Below are 17,005 nucleotides of genomic sequence, written 5' to 3' on the forward strand. Positions count from 1 at the left end.
AAGTATTCAAAATATAGAATGCCCTACATACTCTAAGTTGACCTTTTGCTTTGTATGTCCCTGTATTTAGAATGGGGAAATAAGATGATTAAGATGAAATATCATGATAACTTTGTTTTTTGCTTAATTATTATTTTGTAGATATGTATGTTGTGGCTTATACAGGTTATTCCATCAGTTCAGAAAATTGAAAAAATCTTAAATTCTCAACATTCTAAAGAAACATCTGCACTAGAAGCAAGCAGGTAAGTATTTTCTTTACTAAATATTACATAAATTAATACTTCACATCTAGCCTAAATTTTTTATTTTTATTTTTTAGTTAAAATTCATTTCTGAAAAAGAAGAAAAGCCAAGTCTATGGTTCAGTGTTTTTGAGTGTAGCTTGTGGAAAGTGGAGGGTGTGAGATGGTAAAGTTTATAATACATCCTTATAAAGGCTTTATGGTTCTGGGCCACAGTTCCAATACATCACTTCACAGGGAATCAGAGGAGTGTGCTTTTATTGGAAGAATTTTAGTCTTTGGAATTGCCTTAGAGAAGCACTGGCAAAATTTTGTTGATCTTCAAGATATGAAATAGCTTTCATCTTTTCTAAATTCATTTAGATCAGAGTAATGCCCAGAGTATTGCCACTTATGTATCTTACCCTAGCATTACATCATTAAGAAACAGGATAGGCACATTTAGTTAACGTTTGTCAACAAGAAAAAAAAAATAAATAAAAAACTTGTGAAATTAGAAAAAGATGACCGTTTTCTTTGTTACATACTGCAGCTGTCTTCTTATCTTTCTAGTCTGAATTTTAAATCAGCCAGGTAGGTGAGTGACTCAGAAAATGAGTAGCTCATGCCAGCACCATGGGAAGCACCGTGGTGCCGTGGACAGATTCGTGCTGTATATTCCACTCTGCAGCCCGAGCCATGGTGTCTCAACTCCTGGTGTCACTGACAGTGGAAGCTAACGGGAGCTCCTCCGGCAGGGTTGTCTGACACTGAGGTGCCGTCAGCCCATACCTGGCAGGTAGTAGGCCCTCAGTTCAGTTGAGGTGCTCAGTCATGTTCGACTGTTTGTGACCCCACTTGATGGGTCATCCCTTCCCACCCATCCAGGGGGGCTGTTTGTCTCAAACCGTTCCGAGTCTCTTGCCCTCAGCCGCCTTGGCAGCTGCTGCCAGCTTGTCCTCACTCGACGTCCACCATGCCTGCCTTCCTGTTCTCTTTCCATTTTTGTCCATCCCTACTCTTCCTTTGATAGAGATGCATCACAATGTCTTTTTCTATAATACTGTTCCTTTGTGATATTCCATCTTTAATGTAATAGATATGCTGTTTCTTGCTCAGAATCACCTTTGAGGACTTTTTAAAAATTCAGATCAGCAACTTTGAGTTGTAGAGGAGGGAAAACCAGGGCAGTGTAATGTAAATAACCGGGTAGAGCTAGAGAGAGGGAAGGGAAGTTAACAATGAAGAAGGCCCTGAATGAGAGAGGCTGGGGGAGGAGATGTAAACACCCACCTGGCCTGGGGCAGCTCTTGCTTCTCGGCTGGACCCTGTGGTCGGGGCCTGGCAGTGTCAGGGGCTTATGCTTAACTTTTCTAGTTTTCCACTGTCCTAGAACATGCTGTAAAAGTTCATGGCACAAAGGATGCTATAGCTTCTACCTTATAACAAGGGGGCTATGGAAAAGCACAATGAAAGCATCAGGATTGCTGATCATGTGATATATTCTTGGAAATTAAAAACCTTTAGGAATTAACTCTTTTTAATTGTCTCCACTAGCCCACTTTTGACTGGACAGATGTTGGAGAGAATTGCCAAAGAATTTAATCAGTTAGAGTTTCATGCTGTTCAAAGCAAAGGCTTGCTTTGAAGCCTTTTACTTTTCAAAAGGCTTGCCTCTTTTGGACAAAATAAGACAAAATTAGATTTTTCACACTTTATTATTTAGGAATTTGCAAAATAATTTTGATTTTACCTGGTACAGGCAGACCTTATTTTATTGCCCTTAGATTTTTTGTGTTTCACAGATACTGCACTTTTTTTTAATTGAAGGTTTATTGCAACTCTGCATCAAGCAGGTCTATCACCATGCCAGTACCCTTTTAACAGCACTTGCTCACTTCAAGTGCTGTTATCTCTGTATCTCATTCTGGTAGTTTTCACAGTATTTCACACCTCCACCAGCAAAATGATAATAGCTTACTGAAGGGTCACATGATGGTTGCATTTTTTAGCAATAAAGCATGTTTTAATTAAAGTAATTAAAGTCTATATCTTGTTTGTTTTACACATAATGCTTTTGCCAACTCAATATACTGTATGTAGTATGGTATAAACATATGCTTTATATCTGCTGAGAATCCAAGAAACCCCCATAACTGGCTTTATTGTGTAGTAATCAATTTATTGTGGTGGCCTAGAACCACACCTGCAGTATCGCCAGGGTATGCCTGTATTGTTCTGACAGTTGTTGATCTGCAGGATTTTGAAACTAGCTTTGAATTTTCTCTTTCAGTTTGTGTTTTCTAGGCCCCTGCCTCCTAAGTGTCACACATAGATTCTGTGTAAAGATACAGGCATATGCTCTGAGTTATAAGGGTAAAATTAATTCTAAATTTCATGTAACTTGACACACTATATGATTTAGTCAGAATTAACTTATCCAAAACTCTTGACTGGACTTTAGAATCATGATGTTTGCCAGATTTACTCTGTAGCTTAAAAGAACCTCATTCTAAAGTGATATCTAAATCCTTTGATACAGCAAAGATTAACTTACAAAGAGATGTGAGGAGGAGGAGAGATTCATTGTTCCTCTCCAGAAAATGTTAATATTTAATTTTACATATCTTCTGTTGGGATAAGAAATTTGTTATGTGTGTGTCTGGATCTTTAGAAATGATTACAACTGGAGCTTTTTAACCTGTCTTTCTTGCAGCGTATAGCTGGTATTAAAGCCATGTTACAACAGTCACTGGAAGGCCTCCTATTAGAAGGTCTTCAGACTTCCAATGTCGATACTATTCGGCACTGCTTACAGACTTAGGCCACAATTGACAAGACACGGGATGCAGAGGCGTCAGTTGGTCAAGTCCTCATGAAACCGTACGTAGATGAGGTTTGTGTACTGTTGGATAAGGCCTCCATTCAGCAGATGTTCATAGAGCATCTGCTCTGTCTTGGATGCTTTACTGGGTGTAAGGGGTAGTTTAGAGGCCTTTCTGTAAAGATTCTCAGTTACTGTAGTACCATCAGTTGAAAGAAAAGGTTGGTCCCTGGTGGTGACAACCGGCATGCAGGAGTCAGGCACCTTCTCAGTGTTTTTTAGTGATGCTGTAGCCCAGGGATCATGTTAATTTAGTGGGAGGAGGGTCTTGCCTAGGGAGAAGGAATGTACCAAAACATTTTTAGGTCAGTTTTATGGTATGTAAATTATTTGCCACTAAATTCTTAAAGTGAATTTTTAACTATTGGTCTAGTGGGTAAAATGGAACAAGTAAGCAGATACCAAAACCGCAGTGTAAGTTCCTGGTAAGGGAGCCTGCTGAAACCCTGACCATGGAAAGTCTGTGCTGAAGGTTGTCTTCACAGAGATGTGGCCTAAGTCTTGAATACTGAGGAGTCTCTTAGCCAGGAAGGTGGGAGGGAGGAAATAGTCACTGATGCAGGACTTTCATAGGCAAATTAGCAGTGTAATACCCTAAGTCCAAAACCTCACTATCCAGTGTCCTTCATCTCCAAGGATGCAGTTACACTTTGGAAAGTAAGCATATTCTGTCTTTGAGCAGCCAGGATGTAGACTGTACCATATGAAGTTGCCAATACTCAACGTTTTCTGACACACAAAAGTGGCAGCTTCATCTGGTTCAAACTGATAAAAGTCACAGGCCCATCCTCAGTGTTTGCAGACTCTCTTCAGTCCTCTGTCCGTGTGGGTGCTCTTTCTGTCCAGTGAGTACAAAGCCTTGTTCACCATGACTTTGGGATGAAAGCCTCCCATTTATAAATGGGGGAAACGGAATCCCATTGATAAAAATGAAATGTAAGGATTAACTTCAGTAATCCTTTCAGCTGTTATTAGAGTTACTAAAAGTAAATGATCTGTCAGTTTCCTCTCTTCCTATCCTGTTATATTTCTTACCTAACTTGATAAGAATGAAAAAGACAAATTACCTATATTATTTCTGTCTCAGTAAGTGAAAATCGTTACTAACTTATGCCTTTTTCATTGAACTGAACCTAATGTGCTAAATGAGAGAAACATTTGATGTTTCAGTGGCATACTAAATAAACCAAGGCCACATTTTAATTTTTTTTTAATTCATATGCTTATCTTGTCATTAACCTCTTGACTCTCAACCTTAACACAAAAGATAAAATAATAAAGTAAAATAAAATATATATTTCCATCTTTCTCTGTCTCACACCTTCCCTTGATCTAAATTATGGTAGAAGAAAAGGCCAAGGTCAGTACAGGGAGGGTCTGTTGTTATGGGAAATTGCCATTTTATTTTGTTTTCAGTCTAGGGAGGGGAGGAGGCAAATGTGCTTTGCTTTCCGGCTTCAGGCCAGTCTCTGTCACCCAGCCTGTGTCTCCCCTGGGTCAGAGCTGTGCTTCCAAATCTTGAAACTAGTTTGGAGTATAGCTGTTACTGTTAGAAAACATGTTAGCTGGGGAGGAGGGGGCATGAAGAAGCATACTTTTGAGGTTTTCTCTATTTTTCCTGTAGTGTGTAATTCATACCTCTCTTTGAGACGCTTTTTTAACATGCTGTTTGTTTAATAGGTGATTCTAGAGCAGATTGTTGATAGTCGTCTGAGTGATCTCCAGCTCATGTATGATAAACTCTTGGAGTTCGTTCCCCATCGCTGCCGCCTTCTTCGAGAGGTCACAGGAGGAGCCATCTCAAGGTAGTTTAAGCAGCTGTACTCAGAACTTGCGCCTGCTGATTATTGCTGCCTCCTTTGGGTCGGGTTCATATGCGCTCCCCCGGTGAATTGTTAGCATGGCACTATGAGGTGGGTGTGGGTCATCGCCTCAGAAGGAAACCGTAATGAGTAGGGCAGAGGTAAAGGGTACATCTTTGTGAATTCACAACCCATATTTTCCCCTTTTGTGTACTTTTTCCTCAATTACATGTGAAATAAAAGTTGGTTTCCTTCCATTATTCTGATGTTGTAATCTGTTTATAAATATGAATTCCGTGTAATTCAACAAGTTTTATATTAATTGTGGTTAAAGTCATCTTCAGTTTTCCCTCCTCTTGCCTGATTTCCATACTTTTCGCTTTGTTTCATAAATACCTGGCTGCCTTTCACCATCACCACTGGCCTGATCCGGGCCTTTGTCATAGTTTTATCCAGAATAACAGGATCTGCCCACCTCCTCTCCCTGCCTCCACCCTCTCCCTTCTCACCCTTCCCCTCTGCCCTTCGGCTGTCACATTGACCCACAATTCTGATATGTAGGCACTGCCTTCTTCCTAAGTCTTTAGTGGCTGCTTGTTGCGTGTGGAGGAAAGTCTAGGTGTCTTGATGCGGCGTACGAGGCCCTGCGCACTCCGGCCTCAGTGGTCCTTGTGTGTGGCACTCTGTGGGCTTCCCTTGCTCTGCTGGTCCCCGGCACACATTTGGTGGGTCTGTGTTTTTCCTCAGAGTCCTCTGCCTTTCCCTTTCTTTTTGTTGATCTGTCATCCCTTGTGAAGCCCCAACTCAGATACCACTTCCTTCAAGAGACCTCTCACCTTCATCCTGAAGTCTGGCTTTCATCCTGTTCTCTGCAGGCAATTGCGTGTTGCTCTCACTTCTGTTGAGGACTAGTTTCCATCTTAACAGCTTGCTCCCATCCTGCACAGCCCATACTCCCCACCCCTGGCACAGTGTCTTAAGACAGCAATTATCCAGTGTTTACGAAATGAAAGACTCAGTCAATTTGCAGCATTAGAAAGGCAAATCAAGTCCCTTTCTTCATGGAGTGAAAATTATTTTTAGTCTTGAAATTTTTTTCTTTGAAAAGAGAAACCTGGGGAATAAATGTGCTGATTGACTGGGAAGTACCGTCTCTGTTTCCACTAGATGATTTCAGATGAAGCTTTGTTTTGCCACTTTTGTGTAATAATCGTCAAGATTTATTTAGATTTGGATTTGGGGTAAGAACTTAATAGAAGTCATCATGTGAAATTAAAGAGGCCACAGTAACGAAACAACCAATCATTAGATTTGACAAGCCTAGTTTTGGTCTTGAAATGTCAAGTTTCATGCCTCACATGTTTGTTCTTTTCCACAGTTGTCAGGGTGGCAGAACTCATGTAGAAAGCTCAGAAATTTGAGTATCTAGACTGTACCTTGGTAGGTCATCTGCCTTTGCTTCACACCACATCGTCTTGTTGCCTTGGACCCTCCCTTGCTCTGCATCTGCCTTTGGGTGCTCTTTATACCCGGCAACACCAGTGATGTCAGAAGTTATTTTCCAGAGAACGTAAATTAGCTTTTCTAATTGTTGATCTTGCAGATTTAAATTTTCCTTTTGAGGCTTTAATTGTATATTTAGTTTGGAAATGAGGTGATCTTGTCATTCATTGTTGCTCATATTATGTGCATTTGTATTCTAAAATCTTCAATTTTGTTCTCTCTTCCTATATCTTATTAGAGTTAGTTCTTATTGTGATTAAAAGTATATGATATGATATGTGGAATTGGGTATGTGGGACATAGGCATCTCCTTTCCCTCATTGAATATAAAGAAAATTACCTTAATATAGAGCATGTTAAGAATGCAGCAAAGTGGGTAGGTCAGTGAGATGGTGTTGCCTAAAGATATTTACAGATTTTTAAGTACAGAGAAACTTAAGGAACCCACCCTTTTAATCTATGTACTGTGTATTTAACACTATTAACATAGCACTTACTACATGCTGCTGCTGCTGCTGCTGCTGCTAAGTTGCTTCAGTCGTGTCCAACTCTGTGCGACCCCGTAGACGGCAGCCCACCAGGCTCCCCCATCGCTGGGATTCTCTAGGCAAAAACACTGGAGTGGGCTGCCATTTCCTTCTCCAATTAGTGCTAAATGCTTTACAAACTGTATGCCATCCTAAATGCTTTACAAATCTTATTCCATATAATGACCCTATGATTTTAAAGATGAGGAAACCAAAACACAGAAGTTAAATGACCCGAGATTTGAACTCCAGTGCTGTGGCTCCTGAGAGCATGATTTTCTCTCAGTGTTCTCTCTCACCTAAGTGTGTTAATTGGAAACTCAGAATTTGGCCTTTTTGCTGACAATGCAAAATAAAACATGTGCATATGAAAACCATGAATGTTATCAGTTATTTTGTATTAAGATTTGTAATCCAGATTTTACATGAAATAGTCATAGAACATTAGACCTGGAGGTAATCAGAGATAGCTGAGTTGCAAAGCTGTTAGTAATTGGTAAATTAGTGTGATTTACAGTGTTTTAGAGCTGCGTGATGTTAAGGTTGAATACAAAGATTGCTTTTCTTGTGGTATTAGATTGCTGCTTTTTCAAGATAGTGTATAAACATGGTAACCCATTTAAGGGGAGAAAACTGTGCCATGGCAAGTCGGCATAGTTTTCCATTATCCTTGACCCCAGCTGTCTGCTATGTGATAATTGTAGGAGTCAGGACACAGAGGATGTGTCAGGTTCTAGGTGAGAATGCGATCAAGGAGTGAAATAGAAGTTTGAGCCTAAAAACAAAGCAATTGACAAATACAGTTGTTTTTAAAAGGTTGAAGTAAATTTTAGGCTGAGGAACTTTTATTTTAATAAAACACCACAGTGGAATTTTGCTTTTTGTAAGGAGATGTTTCTGGTGTATTTGACTGAAATTTTTCTCTTATCTTACAGTGAAAAGGGCAATACTGTTCCCAGCTATGATTTTCTGGTGAATTCTGTCTGGCCAGAAATAGTATGAGAATTAGAAGAAAAATTACCCTTGATTTTTAATTCTGGGAATCCTGATGCATTTCACCAGGTACCTTTCCCTCTGTTGTCTTGATTCTTAAAGGTGTTAACCTGAGATAATCATGTCTTTTTTGCACAGTCTTGGTTCTGTGGTTTATTGAAAATCACAATCTGAGTTGCAGAGCCAGCATTTACCTTAAAAATACACACATTATTTTATTCAGGTGATAGTTTCTGATACTTTGGGGACTAAGAATATTTTTTAGAATGTAAGGTAGAATTCAATCGAGAAGCAATTATGACTAGATGTGGATTTTTTTAATCTAAATTTTAAAAAAGATCTTAAGGACCATTGAAAACAAATCTCTTTATAGTTGTTTTCGGCGAAAAATTAAGTTTGTAGCACTCTGCTATATCACTTTGAAGGAAAACAAGAAGTAGTAATTGGATTGTAGTATGTATTATATAATTAATATTATAATTATTAATGTAGTATAAAAATGTCTTATATAATTTGAAAGATTAGGAGGCCTTGGTATTTCTTTTCTTTTTATTTATTTATTTATTTTTTCATTTATTTTTATTAGTTGGAGGCCAACCACGTCACAACATTGCAGTGGGTTTTGTCATACATTGATATGAATCAGCCATGGAGTTACATGTATTCCCCATCCCGATCCCCCCCTCCCACCTCCCTCTCCACCCGATTCCTCTGGGTCTTCCCAGTGCACCAGGCCCGGGCACTTGTCTCATGCATCCCACCTGGGCTGGTGATCTGTTTCACTATAGATAATGTTCATGCTGTTCTCTCGAAACATCCCACCCTCGCCTTCTCCCACAGAGTCCAAAAGTCTGTTCTGTACATCTGTGTCTCTTTTTCTGTTTTGCATATAGGGTTATCATTACCATCTTTCTAAATTCCATATATATGTGTTAGTATGCTGCAATGTTCTTTATCTTTCTGGCTTACTTCACTCTGTATAATGGGCTCCAGTTTCATCCATCTCATTAGAACTGATTCAAATGAATTCTTTTTAATGGCTGAGTAATGTTCCATGGTGTATATGTACCACAGCTTCCTTATCCATTCGTCCGCTGATGGACATCTAGGTTGCTTCCATGTCCTGGCTATTAGAAACAGTGCTGCGATGAACATTGGGGTGCACGTGTCTCTTTTAGATATGGTTTCCTCAGTGTGTATGCCCAGAAGTGGTATTGCTGGATCATATGACAGTTCTATTTCCAGTTTTTTAAGAAATCTCCACAGTGTTCTCCATAGTGGTTGTACTAGTTTGCATTCCCATCAACAGTGTAAGAGGGTTCCCTTTTCTCCACACCCTCTCCAGCATTTGTTGCTTGTAGACTTTTGGATAGCAGCCATCCTGACTGGAGTGTAATGGTACCTCATTGTGGTTTTGATTTGCATTTCTCTAATAATGAGTGATGTTGAGCATCTTTTCATGTGTTTGTTAGCCATCTGTATGTCTTCCTTGGAGAAATGTCTGTTTAGTTCTTTGGCCCATTTTTTGATTGGGTCATTTATTTTTCTGGAATTGAGCTGCAGGAGTTGCTTGTATATTTTTGAGATTAATCCTTTGTCAGTTGCTTCATTTGCTATTATTTTCTCCCAATCTGAGGGCTGTCTTTTCACCTTACTTATAGTTTCCTTTGTTGTGCAAAAGCTTTTAAGTTTCATTAGGTCCCATTTGTTTAGTTTTGCTTTTATTTCCAATATTCTGGGAGGTGGGTCATAGAGGATCCTGCTGTGATTTATGTCAGAGAGTGTTTTGCCTATGTTCTCCTCTAGGAGTTTTATAGTTTCTGGTCTTACATTTAGATCTTTAATCCATTTTGAGTTTATTTTTGTGTATGGTGTTAGAAAGTGTTCTCGTTTCATTCTTTTACAAGTGGTTGACCAGTTTTCCCAGTACCACTTGTTAAAGAGGTTGTCTTTTCTCCATTGTATATTCTTGCCTCCTTTGTTGAAGATAAGGTGTCCATAGGTTCATGGGTTTATCTCTGGGCTTTCTGTTTTGTTCCATTGATCTATATTTCTGTCTTTGTGCCAGTACCATACTGTCTTGATGACTGTGGCTTTGTAGTAGAGTCTGAAGTCAGGCAGGTTGATTCCTCCATTTCCATTCTTCTTTCTGAAGATTGCTTTGGCTATTCGAGATTTTTTGTATTTCCATACAAATTGTGAAATTATTTGTTCTAGTTCTGTGAAAAATACTGTTCGTAGCTTGATAGGGATAGCATTGAATCTATAGATTGCTTTGGGTAGTATAGCCATTTTGACAATATTGATTCTTCCAATCCATGAACTCATGAAATCCATGAAGCTCATGAAATCCATGAAATCCATGAAGCTCAGGGCTTGATCTCTGGTCAGGAACAAAGATTCCACAAGTGGTTTGTTATGGCATTACATGAGATTAAAACAAATATCCAAAAACAAGAAACCAAAAAGGAATCCCACACAAATGGCAGTTACAAAATCAGGCAAATAATGCTTAAAATAGTGGAATATATGCATATACACGTATATATACTCATAAGCAAAGCCAAAAGAGTCCAAGAAAAATAAGGCTAATTAGATTGACCCAGCGAACAAAGGAAATCAGAAATTATATTTGCCAGTTTAGAACAAAACTAATTAAAGCATAAACTGCAAAACAACACTAAAACAAGGTGCAAAGTGTGGAGGAAAGCAATGAAAACAAAACTAACAAATATGTTGAGAGGAAAGGAAATAAAAGAAAAGAATAGATTGGCAAAGTTGAATAGAGGTAGGTGAAGAGGATTCATAAACATTAAAGATTAACTGCAAGGGGAAAAGAACCGTAGGAAAAGCAAACAAAGGAATAAATGTAGGAGAAATATAATAGGTTTAAAAATTAAAACTTAAAATTATAAAAGAGAGAAAAGAAAAAGAAAAGTGATAAAAAGGAAGAAGAACAACGACAAAAAAAAAGGAAACAGGAAATCTCCACAGAACTGCAAAAGCCCAAATTAGAGGCAGAGGTTTTTAACAACAATAAGTATGACTGAATATACACATATACACTTACACACATAAGCAAAATCAAAACAGTCCAACAAAAATAAAGTACAATAAATTGACCTGGCAAACAATGTGAACCAAAAATTATACCTACCAGTTAAGAACAAAACTAACTAAAGCACGAACTGGAAAACCAAACTAAAACAAAGTGCTAATTGAGGAATAAAGCAATGAAAACAAAACTAACCAATATGTTGAGATGAAAGGAAAGAAAGGAAGAGTTATGGGCCTATCAGAGTTCGTTTTTGAGCCTCTTGCAGCTAGCAATCAGAAGCCCTCTATCAGTCTTTCTCCAAAGCTCTGCCTTTTCAGGCACTTAGAAGGCTCCCTTGCCTGGGGTCCTTCTGTGTTATTTGAAACATCAGGCACATGGAGGGGCCTCCCTGGCTGGGGTCCTTCTCTGTAGATCAGCTTGTCAGGCACTTAAAGGGGCACCCTGGGTAGGGTCTTACTCTATTCTTTGGCACATCAGTCACTCAAAGGAGCACCCTGGGTGGGTGCGTCAGGTATTTGATGGGCCAGCCTCTCTATTGTTCAGCTGCTGATGCTGGCAGCTGGGGAGAGAGAAGCTATGGTGATGGTTCCACCTCCTGTGTGTGACTCAGCAGTATCGCCTTGCTTCCATGGCTGCTCAGCTTCCCGCCACAGGCATTTCCCACCACCATCTCCTTCCTTGCATCCCCTCGATCTGTCTCTCCACAGTCAATAGCAGCCCTCACCCTGGGTTTACTCCACAATCCCTCAACTCAAACTCCTACCTGCTATGCCTTCCTGGGACCTGCATCCCTGTCTGGTGTATGTATAGCTGCGGCAAGAACTGTCTGATTCTCATTCCATTTAGGCTGCCAGAGATCAGCTGTTTCACTCTCAACCTTTCTTGTTTCTCCTCTGACTCAAACAGTTGCCATGATGTGGGGATTGGACTCCTGATTCAGTTCCCCCACCCGCTGAGGGCAGGTGCAGTCCTACTAACACTCCTGTCCCCCCCTCCCCATTTCCTTTGTCCTACTGAGTTTTGTGTGGTTCTATATATTCTTTTCTGCTGGTCAGGTACTCCTGTTCATTCTCAGCTGGTGTTCTGCATGCACTTCTGTGTCTGAAGATGCATTCCTGATGTATCTGTGGAGAGAGATGTACTCCACGTCCACCTACTCCACTGCCATCGTGTTCTCTTTCTAATATTTGTTATAATTGAAATTTATTATATGCAATTTTTAGTGTATGAAATTTTGTAAGTTTTTAGTTTATGAAGTTTTAGATGTACCATTATCTATAAGATTGGGGCAATACTTTACTTACTCATAGAGTTGTGAAGATTGAACAAACTTAAATGTATGAAGCATTGAGCAATGCTCAACATACAGTATTACGTGAATATTAACTGTTACTTTTTAATTTACATGGTTGCAAAATTTTGTGTTTTGTTAAACATTGTATACAACTGTATGCTTTTTCCTTTTCAGATATTTTTATTGAAAAATTTTAAACACAATTTGTAACTGGGTGAATAGTATTTCTGTCATATGTGAATGTGTCTGTATATGTCTGTGTGTACATGTGTGTATGTGTGTGTGATTCAACTTGCCATTTTCCAGTTATATATTTTTGGTTTTTCCTGTTAGTATATTTTGGTTTGCCTTGTGAGAAAGCATTATCTATTTTGGAACTGGGTGCTTAGTGTAGAAATCTAGAGATGGAGTTGTTCAATTACTGATGAGGAACAATGGGTGTGTTTATACATATATGTGTGTGCACATGCACACAAATACATACGCAATGAATATATTTACTTTCAGTAGGTCTCATTCCAATTTTTACTCCAAAGATTTTAAGTTTCTGCTTCATTTCAGTTTGTCAAGACGATGTCTTATTCTTTATCTTACTGATTTTACACTGTTTTTCTTTGTGCTCCTGTCTGAGACTGGGCATTTTCCCGTGTGCTTGTTTACTGTATCATATTCTTATAAAATGTGACTCACTAGATTATGCCATTTGCCTATTTATCTAATTTATTTTATCATTTCATGGTTTCTAGATATAGCAAGTTCTATTTTCTAGGGTCTAATCAGTTCAGTTCAGTTCAGTCACTCAGTCCTGTCCGACTCTTTGTGACCCCATGAGTCGTAGCACGCCAGGCCTCCCTGTCCATCACCAACTCCCGGAGTTTACTCAAGCTCATGTCCATCGAGTTGGTGATGCCATCCAGCCATCTCATCTTCTGTCCTCCCCTTCTCCTCCTGCCCCCAATCCCTCCCAGCATCAGGGTCTTTTCCAGTGAGTGAACTCTTCACATGAGGTGGCCAAAGTACTGGAGTTTCAGCTTCAGCATCAGTCCTTCCAATGAACACCCAGGACTGATCTCCTTTAGGGTGGACTGGTTGGATCTTCTTGCAGTCCAAGGACTCTCAAGAGTCTTCTCCAAAACCACAGTTCAAAAGCATCTAATAATGTCTTACTTAATTTCCTTTTGTAATCTTTCTATGTTATCCCTTTACTTTCTTCATTATGAAAGTGCTATTGGAGAAATTTGGAAATCATTGATATGTGAAAATGTGCAAAAATAACCATACAGTTCAAAAATAACAATAAATATGCTAATTTTATTGAATAATCCAAAATTTTATTTATTTTTCTTTGCATATTTGACTTTTATACATTATTTTTATGCACTATTATACTATAAATGTGTCTAATTTCATAAAATATATCTACAAATCTCACCATTTATTGCAAAGTATTTTATCACATACTTTCAAAACGTGGTGCAGAGGTAGACTGTTGAGAGTCCCTTGCACAGCAAGGAGATCAAACCAGTCAATCCTAAAGGAAATCAATCCTGAATTTGTTGAAAGGACTGATACTGAAGCTGAAGTTCCAATACTTTGGTTACCTGATTCATTGAAAAACACCCTGATGCTGGGAAAGATTGAAGGCAGAAAGGGAAGAGGGTGACAGAGGATGAGATGGCTAGATGGCATCACTGATATAATGGACATAAACTTTGGCAATCTCTGGGCAATAGTGAGGCAGAGGGAGTGCTGGTTTGCTGTAGTCCATGGGATCCCAAACATCCCTACATGACTGGGAGACTGAACAACAATTTTATCACATAGATGTATTATCATTACTTTACACTTGTTTAATTTTTTTTTCACAATTGTTGCTTTTGAAAATAATGAGTATCCCTTCCATTTTGGATTTTCTTCCCATATGTAGGTATTGTAATAAGTTCCATTGTTAAATATGTTTAAAATTATAATTATTTGGTAAAATTTTTGAGTACTTTCAAGGCTGTTGAAATATAAAGCAGATGTGCTTCTTGTTAATATTATACTACAAATGTGTCTAATTTCATAAAAAGTATCTGCAAATCTCACTGTTTATTGCAAAGTATTTTATCATATACTTTCAAAACTTGGTGTTGGGGAAGACTCTTGAGAGTCTCTTGGACAGCAAGGAGATCAGTCCAATCAATCCTAAAGGAATTGAGTGTGTTCTACTGAGATATTTCTTTGGTATGTCTTTCTTGTTCTTAAATATTTTCATGTGGTAGTTAGTAAAGAAGCATGTACTATCTAGAAGTTTCTTTATTGTGTTCCTAATTTACCCTTTTTCTTTTTCAATATTTTACTATCCCATCTGGAGTTTTTAGAGGTATCCTTGTTTCTTACTTATTACCTATATAGCAATTAATGATCTGATCCTGCTTTCCCCTCTTTCCATTTTAGCTGCATTCTTGCTGCATTGTTAGTACATGTGATATTAATGCACCATTATTCCACCAGAAGACCTAATTCTCCTTCCCATCTCCCCTTTCTTTTCTCCCTTTTCCATGAAGCACTACTTTGTTATAGCTACCATTCTGGTCTCAGACATTTCCAAGTCCTTCTCTATAATTTTCCAGGTCCTAACTTCGTCAGTACTTTTGGTGATTTGTTCTGCTTTTCTGTGTCCCCCGTGGTCCTCTCTGCTGGTACAGATTCTCTCATCTTTCCTTTCCTCCTCATCACACTCAAAAACTTGGTGGTGGTGGAAGCTGCGTGGATTTGGAATTTGGTTTATAGGTTTGGTAATCTCTTTTCTGGTGATGCTGAAGGTATATCTCCTGTGTGTTTTTAATCATGCATGTGTGGGAAGTTGTGTGGGAATATTTGATATTGGGCAGTTGCCATTTTCCTACAGATCTGAAAGTTGAGTAAATAGCAAATTATTTGTTTAGTAATGTCCTCTCTACTGTCTAGATTGCTCCCTGATTTTCCATCTCTGATAATTTTAGTCTCTGCCTTTGTTTTGATTTGCTTTCTGGGAGTTTCTTAGACTTCCTTGCAAATTCCTTTGTTTTAGTCAGTTCAGGAGGCTGTAACAAAAATAACCATAGACTGGGTGGCTTAAACAGCAAACTCAATTTCTCACTGTTCTAGAAGCTGGTGTCCAAGATAATGATGCCGGCAAATCTGGTATTTAATGATCACTCTCCTTATGGTTTGCAGACAGTCATCTTATTGCTGTTTCCTCATATGGCAGAGAGAGAGAGAGAGAGAGAGAAGGCTCTGGTCTCCTTTTTCTTATAATGACACAATCCAATCATGGAAAAGTCCCTCCCAAAGACCCATCTCCGAGGACCATCACATTGGGTGTTAAGGCTTCAAGCTATGAATTTTAGGAGGACATAAATATTCAGTCCATAGCATCCTTCATTTGAGTTCTTTTTTAAGCTATCATATTTAAATAACTTTAAATAGTTTTGCCTTGTTTTTTTAAATTTTTTTATCATAGTATTCTGTTCTTTCATGTTTATAGTGCATTTTTTGTATCTCTCTGAGAGTAATTATATCTTTTTGGAAGTTTCCCCCATCCCCGAGTTGTGATTGTTTTTCCGTTTTTCTATTTTAGTCTCTGGCCATTAAATCCTGGCCCAACCAGGATCATTTCTGGCCTGGATTAAAGCAATTGCCTCTGTATCAATCAGGGTCTAACAGGACAATCATAACTATTTGAAGCATTTCAAATAGAGGGGCTTTTTGTATTGCATAAGTAATATAGGAAATTGTGTATGCATCCATAGCTGAGAAGGTGAACGGGATTGTGGGGAAATGCCAACAAAAAATACAGTAACTGGACTGGAGGTACAAATGGTGAGCTGATGCTCCCAGACTCCAAAGCCAGAGTATCCCAGAAAATCTAGAATTATGAAGAGTCTGAAATGGTGGATTTTGGCTGCCTGGAAGAGACACAAAGGGAAAGGCAGACCTAGTTTCTCCCTTGACCTGTCTCCCATCTCTCCTGGAGCCTCTTCTGGCTAGCTGGAAGGGAGCAGCAAAGTTGAGTATACTGAAATCCTGAGGAATTGCAAAGCCCAGGCCTCCCTGTTTTCCCTCTTCAGACAGAGAGCATAACAGAGTGTCAGGGAACCAACAGTAATTAAAAAGCAAAAGCAATAGAATATTACTCAGCTATAAAAAGTATCACATTCAAGTCAGTTCTTATGAGGTGGATGAACCTGGAGCCTATTATACACAGTGAAGTAAGGCAGAAAGAGAAAGACAAATGCAAAGATGGTACTGATGATCCTACATGCAGGGCAACAAAGGAGACCCAGATGTAAAGAACAGAGTTTTGGACTCAGTGGGGAAAGGTGAGGGTGGGATGATTTGAAAGAATGGCATTGAAATAAGGGCATTACCATATGTACAATAGATGACTAGTGGAAAACCCCATGGACAGAGGAGCCTGGTGGCCTCCACTCCATGGGGTTGCTAAGAGTCAGACACGACTGAGAGACTTCACTTTCACTTTTCACTTTCTTGCATTGGAGAAGGAAATGGCAACCCACTCCAGTGTTCTTGCCTGGAGAATCCCAGGGACGGGGGAGCCTGGTGGGCAGCTGTCTCTGGGGTCACACAGAGTTGGATACGACTGAAGTGACTTAGCAGCAGCAGCAGCAGTGAAAGTTCAATGCATGAAGCAGGGCACCCAAAGTTGGTGCTCTGGGACAACCCAGAGGGTAGG

General features: G+C 39.1%; 1 pseudogene; it reads left to right on the forward strand.

Moving 5' to 3' along the window:
* The window catches only part of LOC122438043, a 60,489-nt pseudogene that overhangs the window by 16,243 nt on the left and 27,241 nt on the right, over positions 1–17,005 (forward strand).

Source organism: Cervus canadensis, chromosome 3, assembly GCF_019320065.1.
Source record: "Cervus canadensis isolate Bull #8, Minnesota chromosome 3, ASM1932006v1, whole genome shotgun sequence".
Taxonomy (NCBI): domain Eukaryota; kingdom Metazoa; phylum Chordata; class Mammalia; order Artiodactyla; family Cervidae; genus Cervus; species Cervus canadensis.